The sequence below is a fragment of the Petaurus breviceps genome, unplaced genomic scaffold (genome assembly GCF_028583685.1).
Source record: "Petaurus breviceps papuanus isolate PSGF00001 unplaced genomic scaffold, PetGlider_PUasm1.0 221, whole genome shotgun sequence".
NCBI lineage: Eukaryota > Metazoa > Chordata > Mammalia > Diprotodontia > Petauridae > Petaurus > Petaurus breviceps.
In genome coordinates, this window is record NW_027185877.1 from 13,260,833 (window position 1) to 13,287,339 (window position 26,507).

Below are 26,507 nucleotides of genomic sequence, written 5' to 3' on the forward strand. Positions count from 1 at the left end.
AGCTAGCAAGGGACTAAATTACTAAGACAGCTATATAACAGGCCAGAAGAGTATTGTATTATGACAGAAATTAGAAGGTGACTCAAAATAATTGCATATCAGATTCTGAAACGCACTCACCAATTTCTTGTGGACTGTCAACTTGTAAAAGTCCTCAAAAAAAAACATCTTGTTTATCTAATAAATTTTGTGATTAGAGATGAATATAGATTTAGGGATCAACATCTTGGAAATACTGGCAAAACTTAAATATATTTTTTAATTAAAAAAATGATTTTTCTCTCCCATCTACATCCTCTCCTTGATAAAGAAAAACAATTTTATTTATTATTTAATTTTTCTGACCACAGTGCAATATAAACTATATTTAATAATGGACCTTAAAAAATTAAAGTTAAAATTAAAAAAATCAAGAAATTAAAATAAAAAACTAAGCTAAATTTAAAATTGCATATTAAATAACCTACCCCTAAATAATGGGTAAGTCAAAGAATAAATCATCAAAACAATCAATAATTTTATTAAAGGACAAAAAGGATAAAATAATAAAATTTTGGGGGATGCAGTCAAGGTCTTTGGTTCCTGTTAGTCTACCTCTTTTCCCTGGGACTGTGACACAGAATTGCATTTAGGCAGTGAAACAGTCCTGTACCTAGGTCAGCAAAGGATCCTCTTTGATCACCTTCTGACCAGTTTCCTGACCTCTTACCATCTTTGGCCAAGAACTACAGAAGTTGCTGACCTCTCCAGTGATTCAGTAGCTCCCAAAGCCTGATGCTGGTTTCCTAGGCACCACTAGGACTGGATTGCATTCCATTCTACCTCAATGAGTCTCACCAACCTTTAAGTTGTCTTGGGATGGAAAATTGTTTTACCTCATTCTTTTGCTGGTTCTACCTCTTCTGAATTCATCCTTAGGCGTTATTTTAATGTGGTTTGGAAAGGAATTTGGAAAAGTTCAGACCAGTCCCTACCTTTACTCTGCCATCCTGGCATCCTGCCATCCTCAGTTTCTTAAATCATGGCTTTTTTAATCATGCCAGCTTGCTTGTTCTATGATTGTTCAGTCAAGAGACTTATAGCTAGTCTTGGCTCTGCCATTAACTTGAAGGGACCTTGGTCCAACTATGTCACCTAACTGCAATTCTTTTTCTCAAATATAAAATAGGGTCATTTCACTAATTGCCAAAGCCCTTCCCACCAATTTTTAAAAACTATATTACTGTAGATTTCCTAGTGGTACAACATATAGTAATCAAAATGCATTTATTTTGTCCTTGTATCCCAAAAGGAAAATTATAATTATTACTATGTTGGAAACAGAAAATCTACTACTACTACATACAAAACAAATAGGAAAAAAAGTTTTTCTTGCACTAACACCAGAGAAAACTACTATGCTTCTATCAAACTTTCTGGCATCTTGATCTGAATTTCATTTATAAACTAATCTGCAAAGATGATGCATAATTACTTTAAATGTAATTTTAGTAAACTTTAAAAAATTATAAAGCATCAATATCAAAACTGTTCTCTAAAGAATAGTTCAAAGTAGAAAAGAATACCAATGGAACGGACTAGACAAAGAAGAATAAAAATAATTAAAATCCATAAACTAAGTTTTAACCAACCTGAAAACAAATTATTTAGGAAACAATTCCACATATGATAAATATTGCTGGGAAATGTAGAAAGCAGTCTGGCAGAAATCATGTTTAGATCAGCATCTCCTGCCATATCCCACAATAAATTCAAAATGGATATATGGCCTGATAATTAATGTTCACATGATTGTTAAAATAAAAGAGAAATTTATCTTAGAGGTAAGGAACAAATTCTTAACCAAACAAAGGTTTTAATTACAAAAGGTAAAATAGATAACTTTTACAATATGAAATTTTAAACACTTTTGAATAAGTAATAATTAGTGCAAGTAGGATAAGAAAGGAAATGCTCAACTCAGAAAACATCATGGCATCAAATATCTCTGATAAATATTTTTCATCTAAGATACTTAGTGAACAAAATATATAGAACAAAAGTCATTTTCCAATAAAGGTGTGTTCAAAAATTACAAATAAAATTCTCAAATGAAGAACTATCAATTATTAACAACAATATGAAAGTGTGTTCTAAATCATTATTAATAAGAGACATGCAAATCAAAATATTATCCTGATATTTAAACTCACACACAACAAATTGGCAAAAATAGCTGAAGCTTGGAATAATTAATTTTGCAGAAAATAAGCATATAAAAGCATTGTTGATGGAGATGTGAATTGGTGCAACTATTCTGGAAAGCAATTTTGACTAGTGCAAATAAAGTAACTTAAGTTAATCCACTGGTAAGTACATGTTCCAAGGATATCATTGACAAAAAGAAATGCTCTCTCTACACCAATATGTTGGTTGTCTTATATAATAACTATAAACCACAGTTGCCCATTAATTGAAGATTGACTAAATAAATTATGAACATGAATATCTGTAAGAATTGGTGAACATGACAAATAGAAAGAAGTACATTAATTACATGAATTTACATGAATTTATGCAAAATGAAGTAAGCACAGGATAACAATACATACAACAATTGAAAAAAAACATAAATGGAAAGAACAGCAATAGCAAATCAATTGAAATTTAAGTATTGTAAAACTATAATACCAAACTTGGTGTGAAAGAAGAAATAAAAAAATATAATTCCCCTGGTTCTTTTGCAAAGATCTGTGGAAATCTATGGGTGTGGAACATTTCATATACCAGCAGTTTTTTTTTTTGATGTAGTGATGGTATATCCTGAATTTTTTCTCTTTTAAACAATTCTTATATCAGTCTTTTATATGTTATATATACACATATGCATACCTAGGTGTTTGTTTATGTATATGTGTGTGTATGAGAGAAATATATAGGAGAAAATGTAGACAAAGTAAAAAAAAAAGATATCAAAATACATGTAAAATATTAAAAGAAACAAATAAAGGGAATGTAAAATCTGACATGTCGTGTATGTCAGAAACACTCCAGGTCATTCTCAGATCCTGCCATGTATTTCATAGTCTTAATTTTTTTTTAATTCCAAAAGAATTAAAAAATTATTTAAACTATTTCCCTCATACATTGTAGTCATTTCCAGGTTAAAAGATTATGTGAAAGCAATATAACAGATTATTTTTAATTCCTGAATGAAATTTCAGCAAGTTAAGACCAAATGAGGTCAGTGATCTTATTAAATGTTTTATTTTCAATATAATTAATCTCCTTTTTAATGTCTAGGTACTCTATACTGAATTTTCAATTGAATATTTTTAGTTACTTGCCCAATTCATTGATCTGCATTTTCTCTCTTTTACTGACTTAAGCATTTATACATATAATTTTGCCCTATAAAATGAATGCTGGTGGTTGCTCACAGACCAAAAAACTTCAATCTTGGGAGAATGCCTGTAGCAGCAAGCACCCCAGCATCCTCAGGGTGGGCTGCCAACACAGGTCCTTGGATCTGCTTTGATAAAAGAAAGCAACTCAAAATGGGTTAACAAGCTTAATCAATCAAATATGTATCATTTACCTAATTCAGGGGGAAAAGGTCAGCACCCTGAACTTCAGAGTATACAGACAGAATTATCAAGACAGAGAAACAGACAGGTTTCCAAACTGTCCAACCATTACATCCATACCAAAGCAACATCTGGGTTTTTCAAAGCTGGGGGGGCTCTCAACAATGGCTTCCCAGAGTCTCATCTGATCAAATCACAGAACACTTCTCAAAGTGAGCCCCAAAACAAAGCCTCAAATCAGGGTTTATATAGCCTGCTCCTGGCTCAGAGAATGTAACAACCTTCTGGACCCACTGGCCAATCAAAAAGTATCTACTGAAAAACAAGCCTCCCACCCCAGGCTCCAGATGCACTTTAGCCTAGGGGCAGGGGAGATCTTAAATTTGCATTTCCATTACAATGCCCCCTAGGGTCCTGTAACAGAGCTCAACTTTAACAAAAAGTTAAAATATGGAAATAGGGAATATCAAAATGCAAACTCGAAATAAGACAATGAGATTCAAACAGTTACATGAAAAGCCTCAAAGGTAAAAAAAAAAGTATGAATTGGTATTAAGCCCTAAAAGAACTCAAAAAGGATTTAAAAAATCAAATAAGAGAGGCAGAATGAAAATGGGGGAAAGAAATCAAAATGATGCAAGAAAGAGTCTTGACATTAAGGCAGAGACAGATTTCTAGGAAACGTCTAGATGGTTGCAGTCCTTAATGCTCCATACCAGATTTGTTTTCTATTCTCTGAATTTTCTGAACTTTGAGTTTGGCAAAGGAAGCACCAAAAAAATTCTAAGGAAAGAACACCTTGAAAAACAGAAGAAGCTCAAATCCAGTGAAGAGAATCCTTTCAAAAGCAGGATTGACTAAAAGGAAAAAGATGCAGAATAATTTTTTTAATTAAATGTTTTGTTTTAGTTTACATCATTCATTTTAACAAGATTTTGAATTACAAATTTTCTCCCTGGCTTTCCCCTACCCACCACGCCAAAACAGTGATCCCACTCTATACACACTCCCCCAATCTTCTCTCTTCTATATCCCCCCATATACCCACTCCAACTTTCCAGAAGGGCAAGATGGATCTCCATATACCAGTGCCTATATATCTTATTTCCCACTTGCATGTAAATATAATATTAATAATAATAATGTTTTCTTTTTTAAAAAATTGATTTTAAAACTTTGAATTCCAGATTCTTTCCCTTCTTCCCTCATCACCCAACCTTACTGGGAAGATAAGCAATTCAATATAGGCTGAACATTTGTAATTATGCAAAACATTTCCATTGTGGATATATTCTGAAAGACTGACTTTATTTCCTTTTATCCTATCCCACCCCCCACTTGTTGTATTCTCTACTTTAACCCTGTCACTTTTTTTTTAGATTTTCAGTTTCATGTCCAATCATTTATTATACGATTTTATATAAATGCTTGTTTTATTTCATGAATTAGACATAAAATAAAATTTCAAATGAAAAAAGCAAAGTACTTGCATTCCAGTCCTGAACCTATCCTTGCCCATTACATGAGAGATGTAATAGCAACTGGATATAAAGAAAAGTGAGGACATATCTCTCCATGTAAAACTCATCATCCTCACTTGCTTAGATAAACTATTCTGTGATGAAAGAAGTAAGATCATTTTCTGTCTCATACATCAATTAGGAGTAGCAAAGGAAAGATTAAAAACTTTGACATGTCAAGTTCAGGGGTAAGCCCTCCAGGATATTATTGCTGGTTTTCTTTCTCTGCTGATTGTGACTCAAAGATCAATGAGGCCAGGTGACTTTCTAATTTTTATTTCCTTTTACTTCCGTTCTCCCACCATAAATGTCTGATTTTGACAATGAACCTTCCCTTATTTGAGTGAGAACATGTTAACATGAGATCCTACTGTTTTCTAATTTGCTGATCTGCATGATTATTTTGTGAAGCCTGCTGTAAATACCAAAATTTGTTATCTGAATATGTAACAGATCACCTGGACAGAATGAAGAACTAGAAGAAAAAATTCAGAGAATAGAAAACAAATCTGGTATGGAGCATTAAGGACTGCAACCATCTAGACGTTTCCTAGAAATCTGTCTCTGCCTTAATGATAATTTAATTCTTCAAAAACAGATGAAGTTATAAAGGAAACTCATTCTGGACCTGATTTTGGTCAACAAGATAAACATTTTCCTTAAGCTTTTAAAAAGTGGGACACTTAAAGGGAAATAAACAATCCATATTTGAGATTATATGCTTATACCTTATCAAGTACAAAGTAATTTGGAGATCCAGGGTATCATCAATTAGGAATATATTTTTTAAAGTAAGGTTTTCATACAAGAGTAGCATCTCAGCAGAGCTTTGATGAAAAATTCGGATTCTGGCAGGAAAAAAAATATTAAAGAATCTGTCCCATGACAAGAAAAAAATGTTTTATAAATATATGGGAAGAGAAGTCATAATGTTTAGCTCAAGGAATAGACTTTTCCATTTTGGTTCTGTAGTGGAGTATATAAAGGGAAGTATTCTGAAAGACATCTGGAAATGTAGATATGAGCCAGATTTTTGAGGGCTATTGAATGGGTTTTAAATTTTTAAAATTAATTTGTTTGTTTACTTTTAGTTTACATGATTCAATTCCACAATTCCTTGAGTTTCACATTTTGTCCCCCTCCCTCCCTACCCCCCCCATGGTGGCATATAGTCAAGTATAGGATCTGTAAATACTTTCACATTATACATTAGTCAGGTTATGAAGACAGATTGTATCAGATGGAATGAAAAATGTTAAAGAGGACATAAAACCAAATAAGAGAAGGAAAAAGATCGGGAATTTTGCTTCCATCTGGATATAAACTCAGTTCATTCCAGTTCTTTCTCTGGATGCACACATTTCAATCCATCATGAGTCTTTTGGGATTGACTTATATCACTGCATTGTTGAGAAGAGTCCAGTCTATCAAAGTTGGTCATCGCATATACGTTGTGTCTGTAATTGTGTACAAATTTCTCCTGTTTCTACCCTTCTCACTCAGCATCAGTTTGTATAAGCCTCTCCAGGTAAATATGAAGACCGTCTGCTCCTCATTTCTTATAGCACAATAGTATTCCATAATATGCCTATACCACACCTTGTTCAGCAATTCCTCAATTGATGGGCACCCCCATAATTTCCAATTCTTTGCCACCACAAAAAGAGCTGTTATAAACATTTTTGTACATATGGGTCTTCTTCTCACTTCTATGTTCTCTTTGGGATATAACCCTAGGAGTGGTATTGCTGGATCAAAGGGTATGAAAGTATAGCCCTTTGGGCATAATTCCAGATTTCTCTCCAAAAAAGTTGGATCACTTCACAACTCCACCAGCAATATATTGGTGTTCCAATTTGCTCACATCCTCTCCAGCATTTGTCATTTTCCTGTTTTGTCATCTTAGCCAATATGACTGGTGAGATGTGGTACCTCAGAGTTGTTTTGATTTTCATATCTCTAATCAGTAGTGATTTAGATCTTTTCTTCATGTGCTTATAGATACCTTTAGTTTCTTTCTCTGAAAATTGCCTGGTCATATCCTTTGACCATTTATCAATTGGGGAGTGACTTGTATTCTTATAAATTTGACTCAATTCACTGTATATTTTAGAAATGAGTCCTTTGTCAGAGACATAGGTTGTAAAGATTCTTTCCCAATTTCCCACCTCCCTCTTAATCTTGGTTACATTAGCTTTGTTTGTACACAAGCTTTTCAATTTCATGTAGTCAAAATTATCTATTTTAGATTTTATAATGTTCTCTAATTCTTGTTTAGTCATAAAGTCTTTCCCTCTCCACAAATATGACAGATAAACTATTACTTGTTTTCCAAGACTACTTACACTATCAACCTTTATACCTAGATCATGCACCCATTTAAACTTTATTTTGATATATGGTGTTAGTTAATGGTCTGTTCCCAGTTTCTGCCATACTATACTCCAGTTTTCCAAGGAGTTTTTGTGAAATAGTGAGTTCTTATCCCAAAAACTAAGGTCTTGGGGTTGATCAAACAAGAGATTACTATAGTCATTGACTTCTGAATCTCGTGTGCCTAATCTATTCCTTTGATCCACTTCTCTATTCCTCAGCCAGTACTAAGTAGTTTTGATGACTACTGCTTTATAATACAGATTGAAATCTGGTATAGCTAGTCCACCTTCCCTAGCATTTATTTTATTAATTCCCTTGATATTCTGGACCGTTTATTCTTCCAAATGAATTTTGTTACTATTTTTTCTAAATCTATAAAGTAGTTTTTTGGTAAATTGATTGGTATGGCACTAAGTATATAATTTAATATAGGTAAAATTGTCATTTTTATTATATTAATATATATTAATATATGTATAGAAGTGGGAGGAAGACCCATATTAATTGCTCGACCCAGCCACGAGCAATTGATATTTTTCCAACTAGTTATATCTGACTTTATTTGTGTGAAAAGTGTTTTGTAGTTGTGGTCATATAGGTCCTGTGTTTGTTTTGGCATTTAGATTCCCAAATATTTTATAATGCCTAAAATAACTTTAAATGGGATTTCCCTTTCTATCTCTTGTTGATGAATTTCATTGGAAATATATAGGAATACTGAGGATTTATGTGGGTTTATTTTATATCCCGCAACTTTGCCAAATTTATTTATTCTCTCAAGTAGCTTTTTACATGATTCTCTAGGATTCTCTAAGTATATCATCATATCATCTGCAAAGAGTGATAGCTTTGCCTATTCTTTGCCTAATTTGATTCTTTGATTTCTTTTTCTTCTCTAATTGCTACTGCTAACATTTCTAGTACCAGATTGAATAAGAGGGGTGATAGTGGACACCCTTGTTTCACCCTGATCTTATGAGGAATGATTCTAGCTTCTCCCCATTACATATAATACTTGCTGATGGCTTTAAATAGATGCTATCAATTATTTTAAGGAAGGCTCCATTTATTCGTATACTTTATAATTTTCAATAGGAATGAATGTTGTATTTTGTCAAAAGCCTTTTCTGCATCTATTGAGATGATCATGTGGTTTCTGCTAGTTTTATTGTTGATATGATCAATTATACTGATGGTTTTCCTAATATTAAACCATCCTTGCATTCCTGGAATAAATCATACCTGATCAAAATGTACTATTCTTGAGATAAGTTGCTGCAGTCTTTTTGCTAGTATTTTATTTAGAATTTTTGCATCTATATTCATGAGGGAGATTGGTCTATAATTTTCTTTCTCTGTTTTATCTCTTCCTGATTTAGGTATCAGTACCATATTTGTGTCATAAAAAGAATTTAGTAGGATTCCTTCTTCACTAATTTTCCCAAATAGTTTGTAGAGTATTGGAATCAATTGGTCTTTAAATGTTTGATAGAATTCACTAGTGAATCCATCTGGCCCTGGAGATTTTTTCCTAGGGAGTTGACTGATGGCTTGCTCAATTTCTTTTTCTGAGATGGGATTATTTAAGTAATTTGCTTCCTCTTCAGTTAATCTGGGCAACTTGTATGTTTGTAAATATTCATCCATGTCCCTAAGATTGTCAAATTTATGTGCATACAATTGGGAAAAATAATTCCTAATTATTGTTTTGATTTCCTCTTCTTTGGAGGTAGATTCACCCTTTTCGTTTTTGATACTTAGAATTTGGTTTTCTTCTTTCTTTTTTTATCATATTCACTAAGTGTGTATCAGTTTTATTGCTTTTTCATAAAACTAGATCTTAGTTTTATTTATTAATTCAATAGTTTTCTTAATTTCAATTTTAGTAATCTCTACTTTGGTTTTCAATATTAGTAATTTAGTATTTAGTATTTAATTGGGGATTTTGAATTTGTTCTTTTTCTAGGTTTTTCAATTGCATGCCCAATTCCTTGACCTCCCTTTTCTCTAATTTATTCATGTGTGCACTCAGGGATATAAATCTTCCCCAATGAATTGCCTTTAATGCATCCCACAAATTTCGGTATGTTGTCTCATTGTTATCATTCTCTTGAACGAAATTACTGATTGGTTGTATAATTTCTTGTTTGACCCACTCATTATTTAGGTTTAAATTGTTTAATTTCCAAATAGTTTTTAGTCTATTTCCATGGGCCTTTATTTTAGATAATTTTTATTGCATAATGATCTGAAAAGGATGCATTTAATATTTCTGCCTGGTTTTTATGCCCTAGATGGTGGTCAATTTTTGAGTATGTTCCATGAACTGCTAAGAAGAAAGTATATTCCTTTTTATCCCCATTCAGTTTTCTCCAGAGATTTATCATACCTATCCTCTCTAAAATCCTGTTCACCTCTTTAACTTCTTTCTTGTTCATTTTGAAGTTAGGTTCATCAAGTTCAGAGAGAGGGAGATTAAGGTCTCCCACTAGAATAGTTTTGCTATCTATTTCTTCCTCTAATTCCTTTACTTTCTCCTCTAGGAATTTGGATGCTACACCCCTTGGTGCATATATGTTAAGTAATGATGTTGCTTCATTCTCGATGGCGCCTTTTAACAGGATATAGTTTCCTTCCTTATCTCTTTTAATTAGGTCAATTTTTGCTTTTGCTTTATCTGAGATAAGGATTGCTACCCCTGCTTTTTTTAAATTTTAGCTGAGGCATGATATATTTTATTCCAAACTTTCACTTTTTCCCTGTGTGTATCCCTCTGTTTCAGATGTGCTTCTTGTAAACAGCATATTGTAGGATTATGATTTCTAATCCATTCTGCTATCCATCTCCATTTTATGGGAGAGTACATTCCATTCCCATTTACAGTTATGATTGTTATCTGTTTTTTTCCCTCCATCCTATTCCTGCCCCTGTTAATGTTCATATTTTCCCTCCCTTCTCCCTTCCCCCCTTAATAGTTTTCTTTTTGACCACTACCTCCCTCAGTATTCCCTTTTCAGACCCCCTACTTTTTCCTCCGCTTTCCCCTTACTTCTTCCATCCATACTGACTACCCCCCTTTCGTAGCCCTTCCCCCCCACCCCACTGCCTGTAGGATATTTTTATACTTAATGAAGTATGTTATTTCTTCCTGGCACCAAGAGTGACAGGAACAAATCTCATATGAAGCTCCTCTCCCTCCGCTCTTTCCCTGTAAAATGATACTTTTTGGTTTCTTCTTCATAGATGCCTATGCTTAACTGGTTGTTATTCCCTCCTTGCAGCAGAAACAATGTGGGAAAAGGTCATATGATTTTTCACCTCCCTCCCTTCCTTTCCTCTGCTATACTGTCTTTATGCCTCTTTGTGTGGCATCATTTACCCTTTTCCACTTTATTCATTCCATTTCTTCCATTGCAGTCCCTTTGTAGCCCTTAATAAGATTTTTTTTAATCATCATGTTGTGTATTTTACCCTCTACTTGTCTATAACCAGTTTGCTCTTATCAAATAGCAGGATTTGTCTATGTGTGTGTGTGTGTGTGTGTGTTTTCCTTGTTTACCTATCTACATCACTGTTGCATCTTGTAATTGGAGGTTGAATTTTCCATTGAGTTCTGGCTTTTTCATCAGGAAGGTCTGGAATTCTGTTATATCATTGAATGACCATCTCTTTGCCTGGAAGAATATGCTCAGTCTCGCTGGGTATGTGTTCCTTGCTTGTAACCCAAGATCTTTTGCCTTCCAGAAAATTGTATTCCACTGCCTCCAGTCTTTCAGTGTAGAGGCTGCCAAATCCTGTGTGATCTTCACTGTGGACCCTCGATATTTGAATTGTTTCTTTCTGGCTGCTTGAAGTATTTTCTCTTTTATCTGGTAGTTCTGGAGTTTGGCCACAACATTTCAAGGACTTTTCATATTGGGATCTCTTTCAGCAGGTGTCTGGTGGATTCTCTCTATTTCTATTTTACCCTCAGGTTCTAGTATCTCATGGCAGTTTTCCATAACAAGCTCTTGGAGAATGTTGTCCAGGTTCCTTTTTTCATCATGATTTTCTGGTAGGCCTATGATTCTCAGATTATCTCTCCTGGATCTGTTTTCCAGGTCAGTTATTTTTCCATTGAGGTATTTTACCTCTTTTTGTAATTTTTCATTCTTGATGTTTTGTTTGACTAATTCTTGGTTCCTCATAGAGTTATCTGTTTAATTTGGTTGATTCTAGTTTTTAGCAAATCATTTTCCTTGGTTAATTTTTAAAGCTCCTTTTCCATATCATATACTTTTCTTTTTAGAGAGATGTTTTCTTCATTATAATGTTTTTCTAATTCTGCTATTTTGGTTTTGAGAGAATTATTCATTTTGTCTTCTCTTTCTCTTTTGGTTTTCAAAGTTCCTTTCGATCTCATCTAGGAGGGCTTTCTGTGCTTGGCACCAATTGCCTGTTGAAGTTTCAGCTGTGGGTGTGGGGTCCACATTGTCTCCCTCTGAGTTTGGTTCCTCCCTCTGAGGATAGTAGGACTCCAGAGTCTTTGTCTTTGTGGTCTGCTTTCTACCCATTTTAAGGTAGGGCCCTAGCCATGCCCTTCCTCTAGGGATCCCAAGCCTTTACTGTAGAGGGTTTTGCCCTGGGGCAATAGTTATTATCTTTTCAGGTTTGGGGGGTGGCGGAGTTGGAGCAGGTGAGGATCACTCATTCATCCTGGTCTTTGGAGGTCCTGATAGGGGCTTTTTTTTTTCTTTAAATTTCTGGGCTATGAAGTAGTAGCCCCAGGAGTATTTGCTGTCCAGGACAGGGGCCCCTGTATTTGGTTCTTACCTTGCTCTTTCTAGTCCCAGCCCTTTGGTGATAGTCCTGGTAGTGGCCCTTGTGGTTGGTGGGAAGACTTGACTTCTGAGTTGATCAGTCCCCTTCTGGGCCTGCCTCTGCTTCTGCCGGCCACGCCTTCTGGGCCTGCCTCTGCATCTAACCCTCTCACTTTTCAAAAGTGTGTGATTCTAACTACCCTCCCCCCACCCTGCCCTCCCCTCCATCATCCACTATCATCCCCTTTACCCTACCCTCCTATAGGGCACAATACCCAATTTAGTATGTATGTCATTCCCTCCCTAAGCCAAATTCAATGAAAGTAAGGTTGACCTACTCCCTTTTGCATACCTGTTCTTCCCCTCCATTGTAACAGTTATCCCTTGCCTCTTCTATATGAGATAATTTACCCCCTTCTGTCTCTCCCCATCTCCTTTCATTTCTCTCTCACCTCTCAATTTCATCTTTTAAATATCATCCCTTCCTATTTAATTGATCACGTGACCTCTATTGTATACCTGTACACACACACATATATATACACTCACATATATATTCATATGCATACATACTCTCATATATATGTATACATATTCATATATATATACACACACACATTTATATTCCCTTCAACTATCCTCATACTGAGAAAAGTTTCATAAGTTTCAATGATCGTTTTTCCATGTAGGCATGAAAATCGTTCAACTTTGATAAATTCCTTATGATTTCTTTTCTCTCTTTACTTTCTCATGCTTCTCTTGCTTCTTGTATTTTAATGTCAAATTTTCTATTCAACTCTGGTTTTTTCATCAAGAATGCTTGAAATTCCTCTATTTTATTGAATAAACATATTTTCCCCTGAAATATTTTACTCAGTTTTGCTGGGTAGGTGATTCTTGGTTTTAATCCTAGCTCCTTTCATCTATGGAATATCATATTCCAAGTCCTTTGATCCCTTAATATAGAAGCTGCTAGATCCTGTGTTATCCCGATTGTGTTTCCACAATATTCGAATTGTTTCTTCTTGGCTGCTTGTAATATTTTCCCCTTGATCTGGGAACTCTGGAACCTGGCTATAATATTCCTAGGAGTTTTCTTTTTGGTATCTTTTTCAAGAGATGATTGGTATATTCTTTCAACTTCTATTTTTCCCTCTGGTTCTAAATCATCAGGGAAATTTTCCTTGAGAATTTCCTGAAGGATGATTTCTAGGTTCTTTTTTTGATTATGGCTTTCATGTAGACCAATAATATTTAAATTATCTCTCCTGGATCTATTTGCCAGGTCAATGGCTGAATTGCACTCCTTCATGCCCCCCTCCCCCATTTCCAACAGAGTTCTACACTGAACTTTTACTTTGTTTTTGTCATTTATGGGGTGATATTTCTCAAAACCACCACAGTTACTGGTGATCCACTCTCCTGAGGTCCGAGGTCCACTCTAGCCACTGCTGGTTGGGGCTGCCCTGGGGCTAAAATCATAGGCTCAATTGCGGCATGGCTTGGCTATCAGCATGCTGTGATGGACCCTTCCTGTCCACCTGTCAAGCTGCCTTCAATGGGAAATTTGTTTCTATCTGTCAATTTGTGGATTCTGTATCTCTAAAATTTCTTTAGAGTCATATTTTATAGGTACTTGAGGTGGTTTTGGGGGGAGCTCACAGAATTTTCCTGCTTTTATACCACCATCTTGGCTCTGCCTCCATTTAATTTCTGAATAACTTAGTAAAGAAAAGGATTCCTTAAATAGAGCTGGTCAAGTAGAAAAGGAAACATAAAATCTCAGTGAAAAAAATACATTTTTTAAAATTAGTATTGAACAAGTGGAAGCTAATAAGTCCACGATAAAACAAAGTCAAAAGAACAAAAAAAATAGAAGAAAATCTGAAATATACCATTGAAAAAAACTGACATGAAAAATATAGATCCAGGAGAGATAATTTAAGAATTATTGAACTACCTGAAAGCCATGATTAAAAAAGAGATACCAAATTTCAAAAAACATTTAAGGAGAATTGTCCTGATATCCTCGAACTAGAGGGTAAAATAGAAATTTAAAGAAGCTATTGATTACATACTGAAAGAGATACCAAAGAGAATACTCCTAGGAATATATATAGTTTTGGAGGGCAGTTGGGGTTAAGTGACTTGCCCAAAGTCACATGGTTAGTTTTTTGTGTCAAGTGTCTGAAGCTGGATTCGAATTCAGGTCCTCCTGACTCCAGGGCTAGTGCTCTATTCACCTAGCTGCCCCTCTAGGAATATTACTAGCTAAATTTCAGAGCTCCCACATCATGGAAAAATATTATGAGTCATCATAATTCAAATATTATGGAGTCACAATCATATTCACACGAGATTTAGCAGCTTCTACATTGAAGTATCAGAGGGTTTGCAATATTATATTCTGGAGGGCAAAGGAGCTAGAATTACAAAAAAAACATTTGCGTATAATCCTTAAAGGGGGGGGGGGAAGACATTTAGTTGAAATTGAGGGCTTTCAAGCACTGTTGATGAAAAGACCAGAACTGAATAGAATATCTGACATTCAAAATCAACACTCAAGAAAAGCATTAAAAGACTAAAATATACAGAGAATTGAGTCAAATTTATAAGAATACAAGTCATTCCCCAATTGATAAATGGTCAAAGGATATGAACAGGCAGTTTTCAGAGAAAGAAATTAAAGATATCTATAAGCACATGAAGAAATGCTCTAATTCACTATTGATTAGAGAAATGCAAATCAAAACAACTCTGAGTTACCACATCTCACCAGTCAGATTGGCTAAGATGACAAAACAGGAAAATGACAAATGCTGGAGAGGATGTGGGCAAATTGGAACACTAATGCATTGCTGGTGGAGTTGTGAACTGATCCAGCCTTTCTGGAGAGCAATCTGGAATTATGCCCAAAGGGCTATAAATACTTTCATATCCTTTGATCCAGCAATACCACTCCTAGGGTTATATCCCAAAGAGATCATAGAAATGGGAGAAAGATCCATATGTACCAAAAAGTTTACAGCAGCTCTTTTTGTAGTAGCAAAGAATTGGAAATTAAGGGGGTGCCCATCAATTGGGGAATGGCTGAATATGTTGTGCTATATGCATGTTATGGAATACTATTGTGCTATAAGAAAAGAGGAGCAGACGGTCTTCATATTTACCTGGAGAGCCTTATACCAACTGATGCTGAGTGAGAAGGGTAGAACCAGGAGAAATTTGTACACAATTACAGACACAACGTATATGCGATGACCAACTTTGATAGACTGGACTCTTCTCAACAATGCAGTGATATAATCAATCCCAAAAGACTCATGATGGATTGAAATGTGTGCATCCAGAAAAAGAACTAGAAAGAACTAAGTTTATATCCATGTGGAAGCAAAATTCCCGATCTTTTTCCTTCTCTTATTTGGTTTTATGTCCTCTTCAACATTTTTCATTCCAGCTGGTACAATCCATCCTTATTACCTGACTAATGTATAATGTGAAAATATTTACAGATCCTATACTTGAGTATATGCCGCCATGGGTGGGGGGAGGCAAGGGAGGGGGACAAAATGTGAAACTCAAGGAATTGTGGAATTGAATCCTGTAAACTAAAAGGAAACAAACAAAACATACAATTATAAATCCATTTATAAATAATTAAATCATGAGTTTTAATAGTTTTGTCTTATTTTTCAAACAATTGGTACAGATTAACAATTCTCATTCACATAGTACTTAAAATTTATGGAGACGTCATTTACAACAAAACCTATGAGATGCTGGTTATAATAAACAACATAATTTTATATTCCCTCGATCTAAATACACTACTAAAAATAAAGAAAAGCATTAAGAGGTACACAGGAAGGAGAAATCATAAGAAATTCAATAAGGTTTATCTGTTTATATCTTACATGGGAAGATGATACTTTATCTCCTAAGAACTTCCTCATTATTATAGTAATTAGGCGTGAACATAGACAGAGGGCATGAGTATAATTGACTAAGATGAGATGATACTCAAAAAAAATTAATAGGTGAGAAAAAGAGAGGCACTGGGAGAAAGTGAAAGGGAGAGGTAAAATGTGGTACATTTATGTGACATAAAAGAGGTAAAAGCTTTTACAGTGTGAGGGGAATATGTATGCATGGGGTGGCAGGCAACAATTGAACCTTACTCTCTCCGGAATTCACTGAAGGAAAGAACAAACAAACTCAGCTGGGTATAGAATTCTATTTTACACTAAAGGTATGGGTATTTCCCCTGTAGGAGGAAAGGGGGATAAGAAAAGGGAAAAGTGAACAAAGAGGAGGAAGACTGGAGGAGCTAGTGGTCAGAAGCAAAGTACTTTTGAGGAAGGATATGATGAAAAGAAAGAGAGAATGAAGGATAAACGGGGGGGGAGCAGAATGGAGGGAAATAAACTTCAATCATAACTGAATGTGAATGAAATGAACTTACTCATAAAATGGAAGCAGATAGCAGAGTGGATTAAAGACCAGAATCCTACCATATGTTGTTTACAAGAAACGCACTTGAAGTATAGAAACATACATAAAGTAAAGGTATAGGTTTGAAGTGGTTTTTATTATGCTTCAGCTTAAGTAAAAAAAATGAAGGGTAGTAAATCATGATCACAGAGAAAGAAAAAGCAAAAAAACAGATCTAACCAAGAGTTGAGCAGGGCAACTACACTTTCCTAAAAGGTACTGTAGAAAAGGTAATAATATTAATATTAAACATGTAAACACCAAATGGTGTAGCATCCAGTTCTTAAAGGAAAAGTTGAATGGGTTACAGGAGGAAATAGACAATAAAATCAAATTAGTGGGGGACCTCAACTTACCCCTTTCAGAATTAGATTAATTTAACCTCAAAAGAAATAAAAACAAAGAAATTAAGGAAATAAACAGAATTTCAGAAAAGTTAGGTATGATAGATCTCTGGAGAAGACTGAATGGGAACAGAGAGGAATATCCTTTTCTCATCAGTACATGGCACCTAGACAAAAACTGACTATGTGTTAGGGTACAAAACCTCAAAAAGAAGTGCAAAAAACAGAAATGTTAAATGCATCCTTTTAAAATTATAATGCAGTAAAATTCTATTGAATAAATGTGGAAACAGATTTAAAATTAATTGGAAACTAAATAACCTATTACTAAAGAATAATGGGTCAAATAATAGATCATAGAAGCAATCAATAACTTCATTAAATAAAGAGAATAAAGAGACAACATATCAAAATTTATGAGATGAAGCTAAAGCAGTATGTAGAGGAAAATTTCTAAGTCTAAATGCTTATATAAATAAAATGAAAATCAGACAACTGAATGTGTCATGCAACTAAAAAAATCGAAAAAAAACCCAATCCCTAGTTAAATACTAAATTAAAAATCCTGAAAGTCAAAGGAGAAGATTCATAAAACTGAAAGAAAACCACAGAAATAAAAATTAAAATTCAGGGATTTTTATGAAAAAATAAAATAGATAAACCATTGGTTAGATTTGAAAGAAATAAGAAACCCAAATTACCAGTATCACAATGCAAAAGGTGATTTAACTACCAATGAAGAAAAAATTAAAGCAATTAAGGTGGAGCTATCTTACCCAATTATATGACAATATATCTAGTAATTTAAATAAAATGTTGAATATTTTGAAAATATATGAATTTATTGTTTCTATGATTAAATTTATCTCACATAAAAGAAGTAAAAGCTTTTACAGTGTGAGGAGAAGACATATGCATGGGGTGGCAGGAAACACTTGAACCTTACTCTCTTCAGAATTCACTGAAGGAAAGAACAAACTCAGCTGGGTATAGAATTCCATTTTACCCTGTAGATAGCTAGATAGCTATCTAGCTATAGATAGATAGAGAGATAGAGAGAAAGAGAGAGAGAGAGAGAGAGAAAGAGAGAGAGAGAGAGAGAGAGAGAGAGAGAGAGAGAGAGAGAGAGAGAGAGAGAGAGAGAGAGAGAGAGAGAGTGAGAGAGAGAGAGAGAGAGATAAATACCTATATCCCCTATAGGGATATACCTACCCCTAAAGGTAATTTCCCCCTATAGGAGGAGAGGGGGTATAAGAGAAGGGAAAAGTGAACAAAGAGGAGGAAGACTGGGGGAGCTAGTGGTCAGAAGTGAAGCACTTTTGAGGAAGGACATGATGAAATGAAAGAAATACTGAAGCATAAACGGGGGGAAAGCAGAATGGAGGAAAATAAACTGCAATCGTAACTGTGAATGTGAATGAAATGAACCACCTAATATTTAGGATTAGATTATTTAGTTTCCAATTACTTTTAATATAACTTTCTGTTGAATATAATTTTTATTTCATTGTTATCTGAAAAAGATGTACTTACTATGTTTGCCTTTCTGCACTTAATTTTTAGGTTTTTATGCCCTAATACATGGTTAATTTTTGTGTAGGTTCCATGTACTGCTGAGAAAAAAGGTATATTCTTTTCTATTCCCATTCAGTTTTCTCCAAAGGTCTGTCATATCCAGTTTTTCTAAGATTCTATTAATGTCCTAAGTTTCTTATTTTTTGGTTAAAATTATATTTTGTTTAGATCTATATTTGCTTAGTTTTATTTATTGGTTAGATCTGAAAGGGGCCAATTGAGATTATTCACTAGTATAGTTTTGCTGTGTATTTCTTCCTGTAACTCACTTAACTTCTCCTTTAAGAATCTGGATGCTATACCACTTGGTGCACATGTGTTTAGAATTGTCTCTGGTACCTTTTTCTTCCTAATGGCTTTTATTTAGGCCTATTTTTTGCTGTCTCTTTGCCTAAACTCTGGATTGCTACCCCTGTTTTTTTGTTTGTTTTTTGTTTTGTTTTGTTTTGTTTTTTACTTCAGGTGAAGCATAATTGATTCTGCTCCAGCCCCTTACTTTTATTCTGTGTGTGTGTGTGTGTGTGTGTGTGTGTGTGTGTCTGCTTCAAATATGTTTCTTATAAACAATATAGTGGAGGATTCTGGTTTCTGTCCACTCTGCAATCTGCTTATGGGAGAGTTCATCGCACTCACATTCACAGTCAAGATTACTAACTGTACATCTCCCTCCATCCTTTATTCCCTCTTTTTTGTCCCCTCTCTTTCATCCTTTCCCTCTTCACCAGTGTTTTGGTTCTGTCCCCCAACTTACCTTTCCCAAACTGGTCTCCCTTCTGTCAGGCATCTCCCTACTTAATCTCCCCTTCCTACTTCCCTGCTGGGTAAGATATATTTCTACATTCAACTGTTTGTGTATATTATTCCCTCTTTGAGTCACTTCTGATAAAAGTAATGTTGAAGCAATACCCGCCCTCCACCCTCCCATTTTCCCTTCCATTGTAATAGGTTCCTTTCACCTCTTCATTTGAAATAATTCACCACTTTCTACCTTTCTTCTGTACCAAGTATACTCTTCTTTCTCTTCCCTTAATTAATTTTTCATGTCATTCCCTCAAATTCTACTTATAACCATACCCTCTATCTATGAATACTCCTTCTAGCTTTATACTTAGTGATGAAATTCTTAAAATTATAACTATCATCTTCCCATGTATGGATGTAAACTGGTTAGCTCTAATGAATCCTTTACGCTTTATTTTTCCCTTTTTATATTTGTTTTGAATCTTGATATTGGAAATCAAAATTTTTGTTCAGCTCTAGTCTTCTCCTTTTGAGAGCTTGAAATCCTTCTATTTTACTGAATGACTATTTCTTCCCTTGAAGTATTATGCTTAATTTTGCTGGGTATGTGAATTTTTTTTGTTGTAGTCCTAGCTCCTTTACCTTCTGGAATACCATGTTCCATGACTTTTGATTCTTTAATGTTGTACCTTCTAAGTCCTGTGTAATCACAATTGTGGCTCCATGATAATTAAATAGTTTCTTTCTGGATGCTTGTAGTATTTTTTTCCCCTGACCAGGTAATTCTTAAATTGGGTTATAGTGTTCCTTAGAATTTTACTTTTGATTGGTGGATCCTTTAAAAGCTTATTTTGCTCTCTGGTTCCTGGATATCAGGATAGTTTTCTTTGATAATTTCCTAGACTATGATTCCCAGGTCTTCCTTTTGATAATAATTTTTAGCTGGCCTAATACTTCTTACATTAACTCTCCTGGATCCAATTTTTTCCAGATAAGTTATTTTTCCAATGAGGTATTTTATATTTTCTTTTAGTTTTTTCATTCTTTTGATTTTGTTTGATTGATTCTTTTTTTAATTTTTTAAATCTTTTTTTCTTTATTAATTTGTTTGTTTACTTTTAGTTTATTTATTTGATTGATCCTTAATATCTCCTAGCATCATTAGGTTACACTTGCCCAGTTGTACTTTTTAAGGATTTTTTTCCCTTCAGTCAGCCCTTTCCTTTTGGTCAATTCTACTCTTTTAAAAGTTTTTTATTTTTTTTTCTAAGCAGTTGACTCTTTTTTTCATAATTCTTTGGCATCACTCTCATTTCTTTTCCAAATTTTTCTTCTACCTCTTTTAATTAATTTTTAAACTACGTTTTGATCACTTCTCATTTTTGCTTTGGGTTTTTTGCCCATAAATGTTTAGACACTGTTGTCCTCTTCTAAATTTATATCTTGATCTTCCCTATCACCATACCAAGTTTCTATGATCATATTTTGTTGTTGTTGTTGTTTTTTGCTCTTCTTTTCCAGCCTTCTTTCTTACTTTGAAATTTAAGGACTGCTCCTGGGGCTGAAAGAAGACTGTCTCACTGTTTACCTTGTGTTGGTTCTAGCAATGGCATATTCCTATTGCCTGACTAGTGTGGCATTTGTCTTCTCCACACTTGGGTTCTTGACCTCTGGATGGCTTGCTGAGGGAGGTCTTGCACTGGCTTACTGGGATGCTTCCTGTTCTGCATGGTGTTCCCCTTATACCTGACACAGAATTTTTGCTGCCTACCTTCTAAGTTTCTTGAGAAAAAAGGTGATATCACCCTGTCTTTTTGCTCGTTCTGCTTTTCCAGTATTTCTTTTGGGACATTATTTTATGGTTGTTTTGGAGGTGAATATGGAAGAATTAAGGTGATTTCCTACTTACTCCTACCATCTTGGCTCACAGAAATCCTCCCTAATTTAACATTCTATCTCTTGCCTGAATAATTTTGCACATATATCATTACTCTCTGACAAAAACAACTTATAACCTAGAAGTTGAATGTAAGGTTATTGAGAAGCAAGGACATTTAATATTTGTCTTTTGTTTCTAGCACCTAGTATTGTTACTTGCATATAGTGAACACTGAATAAATTTTGTTAATTTAAATTGAATATAAGTTTAAGCAAGAGAATCGTGGGGATTATATTGGATAGAAATTCAAAGTGCTCCTTCCCCAGTGAAATTGCATATATTATTTTTATTCAGCTATTTTTGTTCATATTAGTTCCCCCAATGGAATTTCAGTTCCTTAAGACCAGAAATGGTTTCTTTTTTCTCTTTGTATCATGAGGACTAGGATTGATTCCTGGTATGTAGTGGGCTCTTAACAAATGCTTGTTGAATGAATGAATAAATGAAAGACACCACTTAAACCATTAAAGATATAGGTTTAGGTTTAAATTTCTGACTTTTAGAAGAAAACTTTTGCATTATTTAAATGGGCAGTGCTCCCAATTGAGAAGAAAATCTGGTTTTGGTTAAAGAAGGTTTTGGCAGATACATTCTTAATCTTCCCCCAAATAGGTATGTTTTCCCTTTTAAATAATGATCTTATAATTTTTCAAGTTAATAATAACTTGTTTCCCCTCCTTTATACTCCCTGACCCAGTGACACAAAATAAAAATAAAATAATTTTAATAAATACCCTGTGTTTTGAACATCTCAAAACTAAATATGTTATAGACATCTTATACTCAGCATGTATAAAAGTGAGCTTAATTATCTCTTCTTTGACAGTGACAAGACCTGACACAGACACTTATCACCTCACACCTGGACTATTGCCATAGCCTTCTAGTTGGTTTCAAGTCTCTCTCCTCAGTTGTCAAATTGACCTTCATAAAGAATGTGTCTGGCAGGTCACTCTTCCTTCTCTCCTAATTTAATAAACTCTTGTGGTTTTCTATCACTGCCAGGATCAAATACAAACTTTTCTGATGATCAAAGGCCTTTATAACCTGGCCCTGTCCTACCTTTCCAGTCTTCTTGAACTTCTGCCATTTAAAACCTACATATTCTGAGATCTAGTAACACTGGTTTGTTTGCTGTTCTTCCCACATGACAATATATATCCTTACTGTACATTTTCACCGTTTATCCCCCATGCCTGGAATTCTCTCCCTCCTCAACTCAACTTCCTGGCTTTTCTGGGTTTCTTCAAGTCCGAGATAAAACTGTACTTTCTTCAAGAAACCTTCCCTGGGGGGGTGGGGGTGTCTAGGTAGCGCAGTGAATAGAGCACTGGCCCTGGAGTCAGGAGGTCCTGAGTTCAAACGTGACCTGAGACACTTAACACAAAAAGAGCCATGTGACTTTGGGCAAGTCACTTAACTCCAATTGCCCTATCTTCCCCCCTCCAAAAAAAAGTGAAAAGAAAAGAAAAGAAAAGAAACTGTCCCTGATCCTCCTTAACGTTTGCAGCCTTCCCTTTGAGATTAGGTGGCACAGTGGATAGAGTGCTGGGCTGAATTCAAATGTGGCCTCAGACACTTACTAAGTATGTGATCCTGGGCATGTCACTTAACCCTGCTTGTATTAGTTTCCTTATCTGTACAATGATCTGGAGAAGGAAATGGTAAGCCATTCTAATATCTCTGCCAAGAAAATCCTAAATGGGGTCACAAAAAGTTGGACATGAATAAAAAATGACTGAATTCTATCTTATTTGTACATAGCTGTTTGGATGTGGTATCCCCAATTAGACTAAGAATTCTTTGAGAGAAGGGACTATTTTTTTTTAAGCAATTGGGGTTAAGTAACTTGCTCAAGGTTACATGGCCAGTTGTTTTTGTGTGGGTGCCGAGTATCTGAGGCCAGAACAGATCCCAGGTCTCCCGATGCTGGGGCCGGCACTCTTACTCACTGTGCCACCTGGCCGCCCCTAAGCAATTGGGGTTAAGTAACTTGCTCAAGGTTACAGGACCAGTTTTTGTGTGGGTGTTAAGTATCTGAGCCCAGAACTGATCCCAGGTCTCCCGATGCTGGGGCCGGCGCTCTTACTCACTGCGCCACCGGCGCTCTTACTCACTGCGCCACCTGGCCGCCCCAAGAAGGGACCATTTTTGCCTTTCTTTGTATCCCTAATGCTTTGCAGAGTGCCTGGTACAATATATTACTGTTGGTTTGAGTTGATTTGACACAGTTAAGTGAAGCAAATTGGCCATGTCTAAACATGTAGGTCCCATTTTGCATCTTGAGTCCATTTTCTCTTTGGCAGGAGGTGGGTAACAAGGTTTATATTAGGTTCTCTGGAATCGTAGTTTGTCACTGCATTGATCAAAGTTCTCAAGTATTTCAAAATCATTCTCTATAAATGTCTTCACCATATAAATTATTCTCCTGGTTCTGGTCACTTCATTTTGCATCACTTCATAGAGATCTGTCTCACCCTTTCTCAATCTCTCATTGCCCAATAATATTCCATTACTTTCATGTAAGATACTTTGTTTAGTCATTTCCCAAATGTTGGACACCTCATAAGTTTCTAGGTTTTGGTTGCTATGAAAAAAGCTGCTATTAATATTTTTGCAGACATCAGTATTTTTCCTTTCTTTGATTTCTAGGGATAAATGTACAGTAGTTGTGCCCCTGGGTAAAGGAGTATGAGAAGTTTAGTGCCTTTTTAGGGATACTTCCTAATTGCTTTGAAGAATGGCTGGATCAATTCATACTTCCAACCATGTCTGTTTTGGTTTCTGGCAGTCCCAGCAACATTTGTCTTTTTCCTCTTTTGTGATATTTACCAATCTAATGAGTGTGAGGTAGAACTTCCATATTGCTTTAATTTTCATTTATCTAATTATTTGTGATTTTGATAGCTTATATTCCTTTCTTTGAAAAATCCCTTTTTATAGACTTTGATTGTTTAACAATTAGGAAACAGTTTTTGTTCTCAGCAATTTGGAATAGTTTCTTATATATCTTGGAAAGGAGACCTTTATCAGAAGAAAAAAAATGTACAAATATTTTCCTCCAGTTACTTGCTTTGCTTTTCATTATAATTTTATTGGCTTTGCTCATGCAAAAACTTTAACATTTTATATAATCAAAATTATCTATCATCTTCTGTGATTCTCTCTATCACTTAGTTGGTCATGAAATATTTGAAAGATAATTCCTTCCTTGTTATTTTAATTTACTTATCATTTCACCTTTGATATCTGTTATTATATGGTAGGCAGCTAGGTGGCACCATGGATAGAAAGCTGGGGTTGGAGTTAGGTAGACCTGAGTTCAAATATGGCCACAGATCTTCTGGTACCACAGCTATGTGACACTGGATGAGTCATAAAACTTCTATTTACCTCAATTTCCTCACCCATCATATGGTGTTAATCATCACAGCACCAACCTCTCAGGTTTACTGTGAGGATCAATGGGATTATATTTGAAAAGCACTCAGTACATTAAGTGGAACGCAGTAAATGCTTTATGAATGTTAACTATTACTACTATTATTACTATTACTCCAGAGTTTGCTGGAAATTTTTAACTGGCTCTCCAGAGGGGTAAAATTGTACAAATAAAACAAAACTTTTAAATTAAATCTTCATTATTTACATGTTCTCTACTTTTTTTTAAGTCTAGACAATCAACAAAATAACAAAATTTGTAGCATTTGCTAATTTCCTAGATGCAAATGTTCACATTGAAAATTAAACTATCAGTGGGACCTAGTTACAACACATCACTGTTTTTACTAATTTTTGCCTTTCTAGTTTCCTCAGAATGCTGATAAAAAGTGGAAGGTTTTAGCAGTCATTCATTTAAGTGCTTACTAGGTATCAGGCACTATGCTAAGCAATGGGAATACAAAAGTCAGTATTTCATCTCAAGAAGCTTACAGTCTGATTGGTAAAAAGAATTAAACAATTCATATAATTCCATTTCAAATAAATTATTAACTTCTCCATACAATTCTATTCAAATTCTACTAAACAGAAGGCTGAAACAGTTGACAGAACTCCCTCTACAGCATTCCTAGACATCGGTTATTCAGTTTCTACTTGAAGACCTCCTGGAAAGATAATTCACTAACTCTTGAGGAAAGCAATTTGCAAACAATTTTGAATGTTAGTATGCTCTTCCTGCTAGGGCTGCCACTACTATTATGACTACAACTACAACTACTACTACTACTGTGCAACGACTATGACTATGACTACTACTACTACTGCTACTGCTACTGCTGCTACTGCTGCTACTACTACTATTTCTATCACCAATAATAACTAATATGCCTGTTGGTCCTAGTTATACCCTCATTGAGTATGCAAAATGTCAAATCTCTTTTCTGTATTACCTTACTGCAACTATCAGAAGAGAGAAAAAATATTTCTTCCCTTAGATTTTTTTTTCTTTTCAGGCTTAATATTCTTAGTATTTCAATTGATCCCCATTTGATATTGTCTAGTTGAAATGGATTAACTTATAAGGAATGGGTTAGAAGATATGATTTCTTAGGTTTCCTCTAAACTCAAAATCCAATAGTTCCATCATTCTAATTCTAAGTCATTTATAGACATGCTTGTCCCAGACAAATTGCTAACAGGCTCTAGAATCATCAGTCCTTGGGGAAATGCACATTCAAAACATACCTTATAATTGTACAATGACTTACATACAGCACAAATTATAGTAATAATGACATACAATATTTATTTACATTAATACATAGATTAATTACAGTCTTCATTGTATTCTTGTCTGGATTGTAGCTCATCTGTTATTTTTATGTTCATTCATATAGCCTTGCTAAATATTTGTAGAGTTTATTCCTGTAAGTCTGGAATTTTACCATCCAAAAAGTCAATATCATCTTCAAAGGAGGAGATTTCATTGCGCAGTCCCTCTTTCATATTACTCATGGAAACATGACAATATTAAATATGTGAGGTCCACCCAATCCCTGAGAAACTCCAAGTGTTCATTGACTCATATCTTTTTTTTGTTGTTTTTAAGATTATACAATAAAAAGAAATCACTCTCTTTCACAGAGACAATTTTCATCTATCAAGTCACTTTTCTCCAAACTATTGTGAAGGTTCCTATTATGTTACAGACAATG

At 34.7% G+C, this 26,507-nt stretch overlaps 1 protein-coding gene across 5 annotated transcripts in view; it reads right to left on the bottom strand.

Moving 5' to 3' along the window:
- Positions 1–26,507, bottom strand: part of CCDC91 (coiled-coil domain containing 91) — a 662,757-nt gene that overhangs the window by 180,360 nt on the left and 455,890 nt on the right. The gene's annotated exons all lie outside the window — the stretch shown is intronic.